This window comes from Phascolarctos cinereus, unplaced genomic scaffold, assembly GCF_003287225.1.
Source record: "Phascolarctos cinereus isolate Bilbo 61053 unplaced genomic scaffold, phaCin_HiC Scaffold_9;HRSCAF=440, whole genome shotgun sequence".
Taxonomy (NCBI): domain Eukaryota; kingdom Metazoa; phylum Chordata; class Mammalia; order Diprotodontia; family Phascolarctidae; genus Phascolarctos; species Phascolarctos cinereus.
Window position 1 is genome coordinate 81,060,336 of NW_027556402.1, and position 17,514 is coordinate 81,077,849.

Genomic DNA, 17,514 nt, shown 5'->3' on the forward strand with positions numbered 1-17,514 from the left:
TGTATAAATCTAGGCAAATCACATAATCTCTCTACATGTCAATTTCTTCATCTGTAAAATGGGGGTTAGTTTCAATGGTCTCCAGAGTCTTGTCCAGCTCTGAATCTATGATCCTATGAAAACCCCTTGAGAGTAGGGGCTGTCTTGTCTTTATATATGTTTCTATAGTGCTTTAAATCATCCAGGGTGCCTAGTAACTGCTTAATTTTTTTTCATCAATACACACATAAATACCATAGTTTAAAGTCCTCCCTTACATGAGATCCTCTAAATTTTATAGTTTTGAGTGAATTAATGAGGAGATAAATTGCATTGGATATTAAGATACAATAGATATAGGTGGAGGAGAGTAACTTAGACTGCCTTTGGGAAATTGTGTACTGCTTATAATGATCCCAAGCTTCTCCTTGAACAAAGGTCTGTCTTCTTCTCATGATATTATATGGCTGAAAAATGCAACATACTGCAATCTCTGAAAAAACTAAAGTTGCAGGCAACCCAAAAGGTAATGGAGAGGTCCATGGTAGGTATGAATAAAGTGCAAGGTATTGCTACTGAAGAACCGCACAGGAGAAAGGACATGAAGAATATCATGAGAGAGCTGCAGGACTCCAAAGAGAAGATGGGCAGTTTATGTAGAGAGAGCAAGGGGTGACTGGTGGACAACCCACATGTGTCATGGTTATCCACACATTTATGCTTCACTGGTGTCCACATTAAGACATCTAGAGGTGCATCCTCAGAGGGAATGGGTAGACTCCTTGTGGAGGATTTATGGGAGGACTTGGTCAAGACAAGAGTGTGTAGGATGAGGAGGGTGAATGGATGCTAGTCTTCAACACTAGAGGGAGGACCCACGTCACATCCATAACATCACAAATCCATCAAAATTACAATCTCAGGTAGGTAGTAGACTATTTGAAGGACAATATACATTAATCTAGAAGCAGAGAAACTATGAAAAGGCCCCCAAAATCTGTTTTCTTTTTACTTCGTGCATATCAAATCAAATAGAAAACCCCAAAAAATGCTGTCCTGAAGGCAATAGTTCTACCTCAGGTGTGAACAGTCATCAGAGCAGCTGCCAAGAGGATTTATTTAATCAAATTTTCTCCTTAAGAGGGCCTTGCTGTCAGCTGCTCAAGGCTTTCTAAGCCAGCAGTTCTACAGAGGAGATACCCTGGGGGCTCAAGGGTGTTTGTGTATGTGTACAATATAAACCCATTAGCAACTGTCAGCAGCTTCCACTGTAACAGCTGAGAGCCTCAGGGAAGCAAGGGTGCAAGTGTACCAAGGCCACCATTGAATAGTTGCTGCCATTAACCCTCCCTTAATGTTTGCCAACCTCCCTTCTTCTCTCCCAGACTGGAAAGGATTGTTAAACCTTAGTGCTTGAATGGATCTGTGATAACATCAACAGGATACTCCCTCCAGTGGTATTGGTTATAACCTCAATCTCTACATCTCATTTCTATTTGTCTTTCATAAATCTTCTCAAAAAATTTTCACCCAACATAGCAGGAGATGCCCTCTAGATCAGGGATTCTTCACCTTTTTTTTTTTTTAAATGTCATGGAACCCCCTGGCAGCCTGCTAAAGCCAATGAACCTTTTCTCAGAATGATATTTCTGAATGTATAAGATAAAAAGGAATTACAAAATGATCAAACTATTTAAAAAACAAGTCCACAGACTCTTGCTTAAGACCTCCTGCTCTAGATCTCTTAATACTATGGAGGACTCGCATACTGTCCATTTATTCTACTCAAATGGAAACAAATCAAGCCAACAAGCATTTATTGAGCACCTACTCTTGTGGCAGGCATTGTGCTGGGCACTGAGCCAGACATTTTATTTCAACCACTATCAGGGAAGAGTCTGATGCTGCTGATCTGATTCTCTTCTCTTTCCTCTCCCCCATCCACTCTCTATTCCCCCCAACACCTTTTCCAGCTTTCTGAAGAGGGTAATTGTGGAGGGGGAACTTAATGATTTTGTTTCTAAGACACCAATATAGCACCTTCAACTATGAGTTCTGCTGCTGTAGTTCCTTCTTCAAAAGATCCTTGCTGTGACTTTTTGGAGTTTAGACCCGAGTTCAAATTCTGCTTCTGAGGATGTTGGAATAGACAACTTTGAAGGTCCCTATGATTCTATCATTCCTCTAATGTTGGAGTCTCTCTTTGTCTTTGGATCCTCTGGGTTCTGAATTCTTCAGCAACGCTAGCCTGTCACATAATTTGTTCACTGTTGTGACTACTACTCTGTGTCAGATAAAAGGAATTGTGACTTCATGGTTACACTAAAATGACAATATAAAACCATCCAAAAGTAAAAAAACCCACCACAACTGATTAGTCATAGCGACTTTACAGTAGAGATCTGGTTCAGAAGGTCCTTTTTCCATGTAGCTGTTCATGGATCCCAATCTCCAAATCTCCCTACCCACTTCTATATCCCCACCTTTCTCCTTCCTGCTTCAGTCATCCTATCATTACTGTAGATCACAGGATGGCACTGCTATATACTGGTATATGCAATAGAGAGCTTGAATACAGGATCAAAATCCAGCTAGAAACTGGGATTAGCTTTCAAGCACGTCTGAATCCAGGATGTGCTGTTTGATTAATAAAGGTTAATCAGAACTTAGATGCATAATGACTTTGGCCCAGTTTTATGCTCACAATGTTCTGTTACTCATTCAGTGGTAGTTTAATATCAAATTATAATTTTTTCATTCAATATCACCTTATGAGTGGGAGGGGGAAGAATAGCCGCTAAATAATATTATTAATAACAATAATAATATTTAGCATTTAATTGGTGCTTTAAGGTTTGCCAAGCACTTTATATGTATCATCTCATTTTATCCTCACAATAACAATGGGAGGTGGTGATACTATTATCTGACTTTTATAGATGAGGAAACTGAAGCAGACAGGAGTTATGTGACTTGCTCAGGGTCACACAGCTAGTAAATGACTGGGGCCATATTTAAACTCAGGTCTTCCTTACTCTAGGTCTAGCGCTCTACCTATTGCACCCTAGGTGTCTCTAAGTGCAACAAGGAAAATTTCCTATCTATTGTTATATTACTTAGAAACCTAATAGCACAAAAACTCTGAACATTTGTGCCTATCTACCCAGAAAAAGTTGCACAGTGGATAGAGTCCTAGGCCAGGAGACAGGAAGACCTGAGTTCAAATGTGACCTCAGATACTTATTAGCTGTGTGACCCTGGGGAAGCCACTTATCCCTGTTTGCCTCAGTTTCCTCCTCTGTAAAATGAGCTGGGGAAAGAAATGGCAAATCACTGCAGTATCTTTTTCAAGAAAACCCCAGATAGAGTCATGAAGAGTCAGACACTTAAATGACTCGATAACAAAAACAAATCCAGAAAAAAAAATCAATGCATGTACATACCACTGTAGTTTATTTAAATGTTCTCTGTCCCTCTCTCTCTCTCTCTTTTCTCTCTCTCTCTCTCTCTCTCTCTCTCTCTCTCTCTCTCTCTCTCTCTCTCTCTCTCTCTCTCTCTCATTTTATTCAATATTCACTCACTCAGTCCTTTAGTAACCAACCTTTATTCAAGGCCTATTACATGAAAAACACTGGGGAAAATGAGAGAAACCAGATATGATCCTTCAAAGAGTATACAGTTTGAGAGGGAGAAATAAGCCAGGTCTGCAAACTATCCGAATAATCGGTATGAAGTAGGGTAAGATGATCACAAAAGAGTATATGAGAGTTCTTTGGGGGAAAAAGCACTGGCCTTTGGGATACATTTGTTGGCAAGATTCCATCATATTGGGTGAAAAGGGAAGGGGATTAAATTCTCCTGGATTTAAAATTCATTCTCCCAGATTCCTTTGCAAAGCCAGTTTATGTTTTTGACATCTGTTCTGTTCCTAGATCTGGCATTTTTCTGGTAATGACCTATTATTTCTGATCTAGAATGGGCTTTCCATCAAGCTCCTGATTTTATTGTTGGATCTGAGTAATTTAACCTGTTTCTTTTCCTTTCTAATAGATTCTCAGCCCTGTGGACATTTTTGCAACAGGGCCAGAGTGGGTGGGACAGAACACAGAGTTCTGTTTTACCTTTTGAATGCCTACTTCTCTCCAACTCCTTTGTTCTCTTATGTTTCCTCTCTAATCCATTCTCCACATAGCTGTAAAATTGATATTTCAAAAGCACAGTTCTCTCCTGGTCTCCTTCTGATCATGAAATTTCTGTGGCTCCCTATTGCCTCCTAGGAGCAAATATGAACTTTTCTGTTCGTTATTTAAAGTCCTTCACAATGTAGTTCTAATCCATCTTTCCAGATGGAGTTCATGTTACTTTCCATGCTGCACCCCCCACTCCCAACTTGATCAATTACTTGCTGTTCTAAATATTACAGATTCCCTGCCTTTATGCCCTTGTATGGGCTGTCCTCCATACTTTTGACGATCTCTCTCTTCACCCCTTTCTTGGAGCCCCTGGATTGTTTTTTAAAATCAATTTTATTTTATTTCAGGTTCCAAATTCTCTCTCCCCACCCCCACCCCCACCTCCATTCACTGAGAAGGCAAGATAAATAAAACCCATTATAAATATGTAAAGACATGCAAAAACAATTTTTCTGTATTAGCCATGTTCCAAGAAAAAAAAAAGTAAGAAAAATAAAGAAGTGGAAGAAAATATGTTTCAATTTATACTCTGAGTCCATCACTTCTCTTTCTGGAGGTGCATAGCATATTTCATCGTGAGTCCTTAGCAACTGTGGTACTCCCAGATGTTTTCAAAGCTCAGTTCAAGTACCAGTTCCCATAAGAAATCTTTTCTGATTCCCCTTAGATAAATAACTTGGTATTTATTTTGCATCTATTTTCTGTTTACATACCTATGTACATGTTGTTTCCTCCCAGTAAAACATAAGGGACTGCTTCTTTTTCGTTGTGTAGGGCTTAGCACATAAGTGCTTAATAAATGTCCCCTTGTTTATTTGTTTCTTTAATAACTAGTTAAATTTACTGTCTCAGCAACTTTTATAGTAGGGAGAAGGGGATAATTTCAGTTATAACTGAACAATCTGTACTCTTTTTTTTTTCCTTTTGACAAGGACAATTAAAAAAAACCCAACTGGTTTATTCCATTATGTCACAGAACTTTTCTTACATAAAATGTCCAATAACATATGGATTTGAGATGGGATGATTTTGTTTTGGGTTAATCAGAGTCAAATTTGGCCAAATAGTTAGCATTTCTTGTGATTTTAGGATTATAGCTTTAGAACTGGGAGGGATGTTAGAGATCATTTAACACAATCCTATCATTTATAGATCAGCAAAAAGTTAAAGTAGTTTACTCAAAATCACACACATAGTTAGTGGGAGAGTTGGAATTCAAGCTGAAGGCTTCTGAATCTAGATCCAAATCCAGAGTGCTTTCTGTTGCCCCATTGGGTCTCAGAACCACATGGGACTAGTGGCATTATTTTTCAGATATGTTACAGCAGTTGGTATTTTGAATTGTGAGCCTTTTTGAGGCCTCCAAGACCTGAGAAAGGCCTAAAACCTGGATTGGCCAATCAGGAGAGACATTTTGGTCCACTCTGAGCTTAACCTCCAATAATGCTTTGTGTCCCCTGGCATAACAGACACGCTTTGTTTTGCTCTCTGAGTGAACCCAAAATGCCCCTTCCATTGTTAGCAACTACAAGGCCAGAAAAAGCTTACCAGGAGCATTCTTCTGTTTGTGATTACCAAGGACAAGGCACCTTGAACTGTACCCTATCTTGAATAATGGGACTTTTCTTATGTTTTCTTATGTCATGTTATGTCATGTTAATGATAAAAGAAACACAGACATCCTGAATCTATAATTTCAAATGACACCTTGACATTCTCTTATTATATTTACAACCTATCCAATTAAGACAGTCCTTTCTTATGTTACAGCTAACACGTATGGAGACTATAATTTTGGCTGACATAGGCATCCTGAAAGAGTAAGGGAGGGAGGGGTGAGAGGGAATTGCTCTGAAGATGTAAGATCCATTTGTGTATCTGTCCTTGGGATCATTCTCATGATGAGCTCCCATGCATATCTCTATATGCATGTTCCACAAGCTTTGAGAGAAATACACATGCACATGCAGCCTAATTTTGTTTTTCTTTCTAAGAATGAACTCAGTAAAGGTTGCCAGAATATAATTTATAGTTTTAGAATTGGTTCTTTTCCTACTTTTCTGATCCCTCCTCATTCTTCTTTGTTAATTACCATCTCTATTACATCTCCTAAACATGGATGTACTCCAAAGCCTTAGGCTGTGTCCTCTTCTCTCTCTTTACTTTCTCTCTTGGCCATCTCATCATGGAATTAATTTCTATCTGTATTCTGACGACTTGCAGATCTACATATAAATCCAGTCCTACCCTCTTTCCAGAGCTGTAGTCCCAAATTAGGAACTGCCTATTGGGCACTTCAAGTGGACATCCTATAGACGTCTCAAATTCAAATGTCCGAGACAGAATTCATCTTTCCCCCTAAGCCCACAACGCTTCTGAAGGTTTGAACTCTCAGAGTTGTTCTCTATGCCTCACCCTGCTTATTTGACCAGTAGCGAAGCCAGATCTTGTTTTTATCTCAACACATCTCCTGCACTTATCTCTTTCTTTCTGGTTAACTAGCTAGTACTCTAGTTCAAGCCTAATGAACTCTTGGTTAGGATATTGTGATAACCTCCTAATTGGGTTCCCTTTTTCAAGTCTCTTTTTACCTTCATCTATCTTCTCTAGAGATGACAAAATTATTTTTTTTTAAAACACAGGTATAATGATGTTATTCCTTGGGTATTCCCTATCACCTCTAGAATCAAATATAAAGTTTTCTGTTTGGCATTTAAATCCTCTCACAACCTACTTTTAAAGCTAATTTCATATTACTCCTCTTTACAGTACAGCCAAACTAGCTTTAATAATGTTTTTGATATCTGGTATTCCATTTCCCAGTGTTTACACTGGCTGCCCCTCATAGCTGGAATGCATATTTCCTCATGCAAATCTTTTAGAATCTCTAATTTTCTTGTATATTTGAACCTAAGATTGCCTTGTCATAGGGGCCCACTGTACAATTTTTTAGAGTTGCTCCCAGGAGCCACACTAGTAAGTGTGTTTTTTTTTTAAAGCACTTTTTGCTGTAATCATTACTAAAATTATAAAATTCAATTCAACATTTCAAAAACCACTCATTAAGCAATTATGTTTGAGGAGTAGAGGTAACATTGAGTAATAGATTAAGTCCTGGGATTGGAGTTGGAAAGGCCTGGATTCAAATCCAGGCTCTCATATTTACTACTGTGTGATCTTGGGCAAATCATTCAACTCTCTGGGAGCTCCCTAGGCTATATCAATGAAGTCTTACATGAGCAGTGATCACCTTTAGTGTAGGAAATCTCCATATTAGGCTGAGAAAATCACAGAAGCGTTGGGTGTTCATATTTGTGTAAAGCATCACACATACAAAGACAAATGATCTGGTCCATGCTCCCAAAGTGCTTGTATTCTATCGGGAAGAGGAGTATACAACACATGAACAGATAATTACTATGCGAAGTTAGAGTAAAGGACAACACTAAGGGATCAGAGAAAGCTGTCTGGTAGAGTTGGTATCTGAAGAGAGCCTTGAAATAAGATAAAGATTCTAACTGGGGAAATGAGGCAGAAGTGCATTTTATGGATGGGGTAGTTTGTAGGAGTTAGAATGGCAAGTGTTGGGAAAAGATAATTATTCAGTTTGGTCAGAACAAAGAACACATGATGAGAAAGAAATTGAAATCTTAATAAAATAATGCTTTTTTGAAAACTAATTTTTCCTGAAACTACATCTCTTGCAACAAATAAGTGGAATGCAGTGTGGGAAAAGGGACTTACGGATCCTTTCTATAAAATGATATTCTTTGTAATTGCTTAGGATTTCATCAAATGATTAAAAATCTAAGTTGATCTGCTCTCTATCCTGTGAAGGATAAGTCTCTGTTTTTTAATTATATAGTAGTTGTATTAGGCTATACATTACCATGAATTTTACCTGTGAATAGACCATAAAGTTTCTCCTTTCCACTATATCCATTCTCACACAAAAATAAATAGCAAAGCACACATATTTCAAAGATAATATCTGAAAATACAGCCAACATTTTTTTTTCACTTATAGAAATGACTAAGCCTGATAGGGTACTGGGAAGAGTGTGCCCCTAGGTTTGGGGATTTAAATGCCAAACAGAAAACTTTATATTTGATTCTAGAGGTGATAGGGAATACCCAGGGAATAACATCATTATACCTGTGTTTTAGAAAAAAAATAATTTTTGTATTTGTTATATCTTTGCAGCAAGTACACCTTTATAAAAGATAATTTATGTTAATTTGTTAAATGGAACTGGACACTAATCACTGGCAGCCTTAGTTGCTAGAGTTAGAGAAGAAACATTCATGAGGGGGAGATATAGCTAGATTTGCTCTGAGAGGCTGAATCCAGAGTCTTGATCCACATGCACATACACACACACACACACACACACACACACACACACACGCGCACGCACACACACATATATAAAACCAGTCACAGATGCCATATATCTCAGGGTCTTTAGCATGTCTGATATGTATCTTAGAAGATTTATAAATACATTTATAAATCAATTGATAATTTTTTTCTTTGAAAAGTTAGGATGATGATATAAATCATAGCCAGAGAGGTGGAGAAAAGAGTAAGCTGGTTTTTGTTTAAATAATTTTAAAAAATGAAGTGTAGAACCCAAATCACAAAGTTCCCATTGCCATCAAACAGCCATTAAACAGGAAGGATAAAAGCTCTGACCTTAAAGAAAATACCTTGAATTTTGCAGATTTTCAAGTTGGGAAAAAAACCCAATCTGATCCCTTGCTATTAAAAGGCTGCTTTGTTTTTCCTTTCTCCATGAAAAAAAAAAGCTTCATCAGGAGAGCTTAGTTCAATTACTGAGTGGTAATGGTACACAGATTGAGGTGTAGGGACCAGAATCCCAAATTAGCATTCATGGGGGTGATTGAATAATGACACTGATAAAGCCAAAGCCCCCATAAAGACCTTTGGATTTTGGTTTGACTTCACAATAACTAAAAACAAATTGGAGGTTCTTTTCTTAAACAGTTCCTGTGAAAAAGAAGCCATGTCACAATTTCAATTTAGATGAGCCCAGAACTCAATTAAATGCCTGGGAACTGGGAGAGTTCCCAAGCCTGCAGAAACTCCCAGTTCTTAACAACATCCTTTATTGCAATGTGTAGGAAAGAATTTATGAAAGTGGATTGCCTGTCCTTGCTGGGCAAGATTGGCCAGCTAAAAATGTATACTTGAGAGGAATTTATTCCGTTTTATGATAATGCCATTAAAAACAAATGAAATGGAAAAGAATCCAGTGTGAGATGATACTGGCTATTTTTTTTAAAGGAACAAACAACAGGAAGAGATGCTGGAGGGAAAAGAACCAGTAACAATTGAGATATAAGGAAGAAAAAATATTGCAAAGTAGTATGAGAGTTCGGAGCATCTATTACACAGCAAAAAAAAGATGGAAAGGATGTAGAGTAGTTGCCAAATACAACCAGTGTGCAAAAAAGGGGACAAATCTCTTTCAAAAATTTGATTCCTCTTAAAATTCATGAAGACAAAGAGGCAGGGAACTATAGGGGCAGAATGTTAGATGACGTTGCTTTACTGGGTGTTTTTGCTCATTGTTTTTCTTTGTTACAAGGCAGGGTTTAATATGGAAGAGATGGGAAGGATATAGAAGTGATCATAAGGTGAAAAAAACATTTCAACAAAACGGTTTAAAATAAGAAAAAAATAAAATGTCTGAAGCATTGTAGACAAGCCCTACCACCAGACCACCTCCTGATCTACAGATCACACTGCTTGTTACAACCTGACAAGTTGTTAATAGTACAGAGGAGATCATAAACATTTTGGAATTTCCTTGTGTCCAGTTTTTCGGACACAAATTTAGTCAATATAGTAAGTATCAGGTAAACCAGGAAATAGTTCAAATGGAACACATGTACTGAATGCCACTGGCCATTCATTATGCAGTGTTAAGGAGATTGTGACATCTCTTTAAAGGTTCAGTTTGATCCAACCAGCATGTATTAAGAATGCCTGCTATATTCCAGGCACAGTCCTAGGTTCTGGGGATACAAAAACAAAACAGTCCCCAGAGGAGATTCTGGTCACTTGGGGTCAGGCTGGAGTGACAATATATACATTCTAGTGGTGTCCAAGTAAATGTTTAACACCTGGCTCAGTGAAAAGTATCCATGGCACACTTTTAAGCTTAACCTGCCTTATTAACATTTTCTCCATCACTTGTGAAAGTCTAGACAATTGGCAAAACAATAAATGAAGCTGTGATTTGCACCCTTTGCTTATTTCTGAGGTACAAATGCTCACACTGAAAATTTAACAGTAGGCCAGCACACCCCTGTTATATGGATGAATAAATTAATAATAATTACAGATAAATACAAATTAATTGGGGGAGTTGATATTATTATTAAAATCTGTGGCCCTGAACAAGTTCCTTTAACTTCTAAGTGTTCTAGGTAGCTCCCTAAGACTACAAATTACGGAAATGTTGTCAATCTGCATCAGAGGACGGAATCTCCATACTTGAGAATTTTTATATTGATGAAATCAGAAATTTAAACTCTTCTCCTCACCTTTTCTCTTCCCCAAATTTACCTGCTTGTGAATTTCAAGGGACAGGCACAGGCTAGATCTTTACCAATCAAGTAAAAAAGAGAACAGAGATTATATAGATGCTGCATATCCCAAGATGATTGTGTGTGTGTGGTGTGTGTGTGTGTGTGTGTGTGTGTGTGAAATATTCAGATAATGGAGGCAATGGACCAAAGCAGAAGAATTTAAATAAAACTATGAGCTGCCCTCACTTAAGCCTGACAGAGAGTATACAGAGTACCGGAGCAGAGACTGAGAGCTGGGATAGACCTTAGACATCACTGATTCTAATCCTCTCATTTTGTGGTTGAAGGCTTAGAGATGTTAAGTCATTTGCTCAGAGTTACACAGCTAGTAAGTGTCTGAAGCCAAATTGGAACCTAAGTCCTCCTGACTCCAAGGGCAGTGCTTTGAATGCCATTTTTTATTTTTTGGTTTCTTATTTTGTTAGGCAATGGGGTTAAGTGACTTGCCCAGGGTCACACAACTAGTAAGTGTTATGTGTCTGAAGCCAGATTTGAACTCAGGTCCTCCTGAATCCAGGGCCAGTGCTCTATCTATGGCACCACCTAGCTGCCCCGAAGTGCAGTACTTTGACTAGAGGTGTCAAACATATGTCCCATGGGCATGTGAAATAAAATGGGGAAACATTTAACAAAGATAATTCTTAAAATACAATAAAACATAGATAACATTACATTAAAAAAAACTAAGTTAACATGTGGCTCTCAGGGATCCTTATGTATTGTTTAGTGGTCCTTATTTCTATTGGGGTTTGACAGCACTACTCTACCCTCTGCTCCCTTTCCCTGCCTCTCCCCCCAACCCAGACAATGTTATTGTTCAGTCATTTCAGTCATGTGTGACTCCTTGTGACCCCTGTTTTGGGATTTTCTTGTCAAAGATAATGGAGTAGTTTTCCATTTCCTTCTCCAGCTCATTTTACAGATGAGGAAACTTAGACAAACAAGACTTGCCCAAGGTCACATAGTTAGTAAGTGCCTAAGACTAGATTTGAACTCTGGAAGATGACTCTTTCTGTTTCTAAGCCCAGTTCTCTCTCCACTGTGCCTCTTAGCTGCCCAAATCTAGACAATAGAACTTGGCTAAACACCAACTTGGTACAAATCAATTTTTAAATCTTCATGAGATATTGAGTTGCATTTAGAGTTATTAGAGGGAGGATGATTTTATAATTTATACAAAAAACCTAAGCAAAACAGATGGAGAAAAATGAAAAACCGAGACCTTCCCCACCCAATCTCTAACAAAAACCAAACAAGAAAATGTTTTAAAAGAGAAAGTTAAAGCTAGAACATAAATAAATCAGAATATAACGCCTAAAGTCCTCAAGTATTTCTAGCTGACTCCCAAAATCAAACATAATATTTAACAATGGTAATATTGTCAAGTCTATAGCACTGTATCCTAGTAAAAGATTGGGATGAGTAACAATGCGAAGATGGAGCTTCAATTAGGCAAAGCTGGAAAGTTGTAGCATCTGAAAGTCAGGGCACTATTGGCTTGTCAATTAGAGAGGAGGTGAATACAGAAGAACTCCAACTGATATAGGATGATTGTGGCAGAGGTAATCCAGGTCCATTTCCCTTAGTACTAATTCAGTTCACTCAGGGTCATTACTACTCATTCATTCATCCATTTATTCAAGAAGCTTTCATTGTAACATTGTGCGGATAGTTGTGTTTCTAGCAATATGATCTTTCACACCTGAGTTTAGAGACAAATAGCAGTTTCTTTGCTGATGAGGTAACTTATCACTTGAATGTTGTAGCTGCATTTAATCCAAGTGTTCCATTTACACTGCTTCCTAGTTTACCTGGCAATTACTGTACTTACTTATGTTGTTTCTGGAAAGCTGCACACTTGGGGACATTCTGAAATGTTTACAATTTCCTCAGGTGCTATTAACAACTTGTTAGATAACCACAAGGAGCAGGTCACTCTTTGTTTCCCTTGGGGATATGCCAGTTTTAGTAGGATGGGGAGAAAAAAGGATTGCAGAGAGGAAGGAAGAAGAGAGTTAGAATGGAAAGCACTTGGAAGGCACAGATTAGTCTGTTGGATGTGAGTATAGGTCTAGTTTGGAGCAAAGGTACTTTTGAGGTCAGTTGTAAGGCCAATTGAATAAAAAGTGGACTGGATGATATTTTAGGTAACTTCCCACTCTAAATTCTCTAATTCTATAAATAATACTTAAGTTCGGCAGATAGGAAAGAAGGGAGCAGTGAAAGCCACAAAGCTACATTGGACAAAGCACTCTGAAATATAATTTGTTCCTGGTCTCCAGAGAATGGATAAAATGATCTAATAGGTCTTTTCCATCTCTGCTTTCTGTGACCCTGAGCGGTTAACATCACTTTTCCTCGTTATGTCAAAATCAATTGCCTATTTACCACTGAACTCCAGAAAGGGACTTTTCTTCCTGGGGAAGATAAAAACTGGAATTTGCTACCTGCACTTCAATTCGCCTTAATCAATGTGTCAAAGAGTCATTCTATTCCTGATAATCTTATTTCCTGAGACCTTTTCGTACCTGCATGAAACCTCTAGTCTGTTCATATACATGGGAAAGCTGACAAATTTGGGTTTTGGGAAAATGCTCATTCTTCACTGTCAAGACAAAGCCCCTAATAATTTCGGGAGAAATTCTCCAAAGAAATGATAATGTGATGTGCAAAATTGCAAACTAAATAGCCTTTAAATCTCTAGTAGTTTACACATGCAGGCCATTTATTACCAGCTGAATCAGCTCAGGCTGACTTGCCATGACAATAAAATACTGAGAAACATGGAGGTAGGAGGACTTCGTTTATATGCTGCTATATTGCATAAATTTCCCCCCTTTTTTAAAGGAGAGACAGGCATGAAAAGGAAGAGACACCATGTAAATTTCTCACCAAGGAGTAAGTGGTGCTCTTTGGATGTATGTGAGAAACATTGCTGTCCCTAAAAAATAGTTGGAAAATGGCCTAATTTGTAATTTAAAAAGAAAATAGATCATTGTTTCTTTCACAGACTTGATTAAATGAGGTAATAAATCATATGGCTGATACATGCCAGGCATCTGCCAGGGCAAGAGTTGGCAAAGGAAGTGACAAATAAAGAGTCACCAAGCAGTAGGAGTTTTATAGGCTGTCACAAAAGTGACAAGTCATGATAAAGGGCAGCATTATGTCTCCTTCATTGATAGTCCATAAACAAACACTCTATAGCAATTCTTTTGTTTGTTCCTCTTTATCTTCATTTAGAGAGGAAGGCACCTCTCCCAGGAGGGACACAGAGGAATTAGATTTTTTTCTGCTAATTAAATGGTCTTCCCACCAGACTCATGCTCTATCATATTCTTTGAAGTGAGAGTCCACAACTAGGCAATTTACCATAAACTCCCATACCGTCTAAAATTAATTTTTATTCTAATACATTAAGTTGTTTGCCTCCCTACTATGGTTCCTTATTTTACGTACTGGATCCCCTAGTAGTGGACGCATATTAAACTTAGGATGACTTAATCATATCATCAAATCAAAGTCATGTATATAATAAAGTGCTTTGCTTAATGTGCTGCATGAATGCTAAGTCTAATCAGGCTTGCCACTATAACCATCAGTACCGCTATGATTAACTTGTTCTTTTCATCTTTTTTTTGGTGGAATTCAGATAAAAATACACAATTCCTTACACATCACAACTTTTCCCATCTTGGTTTTGATATATTGTGGGTTGGCATAAGAAATTAAACGGGAATTTTGGGGGAGTTTTGTGGAAGCCACAAATGACATGCAAAGGCCAGCAGAAGACACAGAGTCTATGACCAAATACTTAACCCAAATTTTACAGTAAGATACTATAAACACCCCATAAAAGAAAAAGAAAAAATTCAGACTTTTTTTCTGGTATGAAGGGAGGGCCAAAAAGTTTTACGTGGATGTTTCAGATTGCAGGGGTGCTGCACTCCTAACCCCTGTGATGTGGAAGGGATAATTATAGTGTAGGGCCAAGTTACTATCCTGTTACTCTTATTTTATATTTAAAATTCTTCAAGCTACTGAACAAGTTAATAAAATGACATTTGTTTTTAGTTGAATCAAAGCATTAGACTGCAAACTCATCTTCTGTAGATTTACTGAAAGCATATCTCCAAGAGCAGATGAGATAGTTCTTGTGATATGTTGCACATTTTCTACTATTTCTTCATATGATCTTCATATAATTTCAGATTATAAAATGACCAATGAGTCTAGGCTTCTTAAGGATAACCCATCGGTAGGTTCAGGTAGGAGAGAAGGGAAAATGATCTGGTTCTGATTTGTCATCCAAAATACCTTTGCTTCCCACAAATGAATCAGTACTTAACCATTTGGTGGCTGCTTCTCTGTCAACGTATTATTATATGAGTTCTTATGGTTGGCCCCCGAGAATGGCCTTTTGATTCCTTTACTGGAGTGTAGGCATGTCACAGGATCCATCCAAGCATAAGTCACTTTTGGTTCTATTTGACAAATCCAATGATATGTACCTGCTATCAGCCTTGACTATTATTAGGTAAAATGGGATTTATTCATTCCAAAAATCTTTCTTTTGGGTTTTGCCCTTCTTATCATGTGCTCTAAGAATGTCTCTCAATCCTCCTCCCTTCTGCCATAAAAGTATTAATATTTCTCTAATTTCATGAGAATTATGGGCCCTATTACTTTGTTGTATTGCACGGATTTTTTGTCAAGATATTTTCCAAATTTGTAATGGCCCATTTTAGAATTCCTAAGGTATATATTAGGCAGCTAGGTGGCGCAGTAGATGGAGTGCTGGGCTTTATGTCAGGAGGAACTGAGTTCAAATGTGTCCTCAGACACAAGGTGTGTGACCCTGGGCAAGTCACTTAACTCTGTTTGCCTCAGTTTCCTCATCTGTAAAATGAGCTGGAGAAGGAAATGGAAAACTACTCCATTATCTTTACCAAGAAAATCCCAAATGGGGCCATGAAGAATTGGACATGATTGAAATGACTTAACAATAAAGGTATACATTAAAAATAGTACTTCTTAGGTTACAATTGCTTTAAGCCTGTGCTTCCCATTCAGTTTTCATTCTAAGACCAGTTCCCTCATCCATAAAATGGGGATAATAATAGCACCTACTTTCCAGGGCTATTGTGAGGATCAAAGGGGATAATATTTGCAAAGTGCTCAGCCAGAGTAAGTGCTATATAAATGTTAGCTATTATTAGCTTTTAATTTCATTATTCTTTTACTTTGAAAAAAATCATCATATCTCCATTTTCTATCTCATATGGATAAAAAAATGCACTGTGTAAATTGATGTAGCTTCATCCTTTGAGAAATTTTAAAATACTAAACCTTCTAGTATTAAAAAGATAAAGTTTTATTTACAATATTTTATAAAAGCCACTCAGTGCATAAAATTCTACTTATTCTTCAAAATCTATGTAGGTTTCCAAGACACCTATAATCTGGGCCTGCCCTTCCTAAAATTTTCTTTTCTGCTTTAGTACAGTCATCTTTTTTTTCTATGCAACTGTTATGGAAATGCTTGTTTTATTTCTTAAGTTCAGAGTAAAATAAATAAAATTTAAAAAACGTTTCGCTCCCTGGTTTAGATTACAATTAGCGAGCTGTGGAACGTTAATTACACAAATATTTAATGAGTCCCTAACATGTTCAAAGCATTGTGATAGAACAAGTCTTGAATGCAAAGACATATATGATATAGTCCTGCCCTCAAAATCTTCTCACCTAAGGACACCAAAATATGCTTTTTTATTTGACTAACAATGATTTTACAGATGGGAAAACTGAGGTCTAACTAGGTTGACTTGCCCAAGGTCACACAGCTAGTAAGTATCAAAATTGGGATGTGAATCTGTTTTCTGGATTATTTAGGACCACAGCATAATGGCCAAGTCACAGGGGAAGAAAGCAGGGTTGCTTTGCCATGGAGGAGAAAGGGGTCTTGGAAAAGACGATGGGTAGCAAGAAGATATAGGATAGTTACTAAGAGATGAAGGAAAGATAAGCTTGAGAGGGAGGAGGGCTAACTACAACATAGTTGTAGTAACATGAAAGGTTAATACGCATGTGTGATAAAGACAATTGCCTTTGCAATGTGGTAGGGTTACATAGGTAAACAGTGGTGGTGGTGAGGATCAGAAGGAATGCATGCTAAGTGAATGATGTGACTGGAATGAACCTGTGTGTATTATTGCAAAGGAGAAGTTAGGAATTATACTCATTGTCTCTGCTACTATTTTATTTCAGTTATTTCATTAAACATGCTCTACTGTGTGTAGAGCACTGTGCTAGGACCTGTAAGAGACACATTTAGCAGGAACAGACATGTTTGGCTAATGTGGTTCCTGCCATTACGGAACTTTGAGTTTGATAGGAAGATGACACAAATATAGATGATCTTAATGTCATATGGGAGTAGTGTTTTCTCTCATGACAGGCTCTCTATGCCCTAACCATATGTTGCATTTCTGCCCTGTCTCCATTTCTGAAACTTCTCTATATTTGGACCCTTCTATTTTTTGAATTTGCGAAGTCAGAAAAATTCAGTTTTCTTGCTAAAAGGAAAATCTCCCATGACATTAGGCATTGGAATCCATTAAGAGATACCTGAGTGGGACCCTAACTTTCTCTATAATATAGATGCCCACTTTCCTGGTGCCAGACAACTTGATTCCTGAGCTGCATGAAGGCATGGGGTAAAGAG